Genomic DNA, 2327 nt, shown 5'->3' with positions numbered 1-2327 from the left:
AACCAAACAGTAGAGGCCTTTCAGGCTAGAATTGCCCAGTTAATGTTCTTGATCGTCATTACTTTTTATTTGAATGAAGGGATCATTCTGGATCAGGTCATTTCAAATTGATCAGATGCTTGGGATAAGAGCAAATGTGAGAGTTTAAAATATTTCAGTAAACTATGCTCTGGAAAGGAGCTTCATATTAATCTCATTCCCAATACACATGATTGAACATTCACTATTGTGGATTAGTTCATGTACGAGTATCTGAATTTTATTGAATGGGAGGTAAATTCCAAGAATCTTCCTCTAAATGTTTTCCTTGAAATGTTTCAGGAAAGCAACAATTCATCACGATATGTTCAGAATTAGTCACCAAACAAGCAGATAATAAAGAAAACCACAAAGGGTTTTAAGTGCACTTCTCAAAAAATACAGAGCTTAGAATTCATGAAGACTCTCAAAATTGGAAAAAAAAAAAACCTTTCAGAGCTGTTGGAATATATATACACCCTTCTTAGATGAGATTGTTTTACTCATGAACTGTTCCATAAGAATGGAAGAAAAACAGAAGCACATCTATTTTGTCACAGGTTAGACCTAGGACTCAGTACCTAACTGAGACTTTCTGGAACATCACTGAAAGCATGGCCTAGAAGTGACCTTTACAAATGAGCCCACTGGTAAGTTCTGTGTGCAACATCTGAAGGAATTTAAGGAAAATACCTTAGTGGCAACTACCAAAAAAGTATTGGAAATTCCAGAAGATAAAGAGGAGGTAAAAACAGGAAGAAAACCTCTGCAATCACATGGAAGATATCTTGGAGAAAAAAACATTGAAAAGGTGGTTGTGCCAAACCAACTGGCATACTCTTGCTTTATCATCACTAACCCACATGCATTGACAATGGACATGGAGAGAATCACAAAAGCCAAACCTTCAGAGACAACTCAATAATGGTTTGAAAGTTAGCAAAGAAACACCTGGAGATAAACCCTAACCACTCCTATTGAAACTTTAAGGCAAAAGGCAAAGGTTGACAAGAATGAAAACTCTATGAAGAACTGGGTCATCTTGCAGCGTGAAAGTACAATCCTGTCATCTGGTTTCAGTCTGGAAGATCCACCGAACACTTGCAACATGATCTACAGGATGATGGTTTATGAATTATTGGGATAATCCTTCTGCAGATAGGTTATACCAGTGCTGCTATAACTGAAGAAATACCACCCGTGGAAGGAGATGATGACACATCATATATGGAAGAAGTAGACTGTTTCAGTGAAAGAACTACATGTTCAGTGCTTAGCTTAATTCTTTCTGATAATGCATTTATTTTTTGTTAACATTGAAAATACGAGTGTGCCATGAAAACTAAGCAGAAGATAACATTTCTTTGTACTTATGATCCTATGATACTCTAGGCTTATTGCTACAGGTTGGTAGGAGGTTTATTGGAAGACATGGCATAACCTACAGCTATAGTTTGAAGTGTTTAGCTGTGCAGCTTGATTCCTTAGAAGACCAAATCATTTGTCGGTGAAGTATTCCTGTTTAAAAAGAAGAAAATGTCATGACGGCCTGAGATTATTCTTCTGGAATCTAGTTTTTTAAATTTTACATTCCTTGTAGTTAATTGTGCATGAATGCTGAAACAACTTGTCAGGAATTCCCTACTTGGCTTCTTTTCCCAAGTACAGAGAACAAAACCCTACACTTCCCTAAATTGTTTAACACAGCAAAGGTTGTGAATGTAAATAGAATGCCCATCTACAATCTGGCATAAAATGTAAACACTAATGAGGTAAAAACCAAGAAGAGTTCACAGAGGGGATGGGGTGGGTAGGGCATTGACTATGAAAGGTTTGAAGTATGCTGGGATAACTCTACTGTACACTGAATTGTGAGTATATAGTATAGTGGCAAGAAAATGTATGTGACCTGAGACAAAGGGGAATGTGATAGTCCATCTATCTACATAAGAAAAAAGCCACAGTTTTCTTTATTTTCTGTGACTATAATATAATTACATCATTCCCCCTGCCATTTAAACCCTCCAAACCAATCTTATACCCTGCTTCTCTCTTTTAAATTCATGACCACTTTTTAAAATTATGTCTATCTATCTATCTGTCTGTCTGTCTGTCTGTCTGTCTGTCTGTCTGTCTGTCTATCTATCCATCTATCTATCTTTATATATTTCCAGATATATAGATGTATATATTCCAAAGTACAATCTTCTTAGTCAATATGATGTTATTTTTTGTATGTTTTCAGGGCTGATCATTTAGTGTTGGATCATTTAGTATTTCTCCCTCTGCTCTCAGCACTTCATAGCTCC

At 36.3% G+C, this 2327-nt stretch overlaps 1 pseudogene; it reads left to right on the top strand.

Annotated features, from left to right (window-relative positions):
* Positions 1–541: 541 nt before the first annotated feature.
* On the top strand, positions 542–1332 carry LOC110314421 (annotated as a pseudogene).
* Positions 1333–2327: the final 995 nt, after the last annotated feature.

Source organism: Mus pahari, chromosome X, assembly GCF_900095145.1.
Source record: "Mus pahari chromosome X, PAHARI_EIJ_v1.1, whole genome shotgun sequence".
In the NCBI taxonomy this organism is placed as follows: Eukaryota; Metazoa; Chordata; class Mammalia; order Rodentia; family Muridae; genus Mus; species Mus pahari.
Note: the sequence above shows the minus strand (reverse complement) of the source record. Positions and strands in the feature narration are given on the sequence as shown.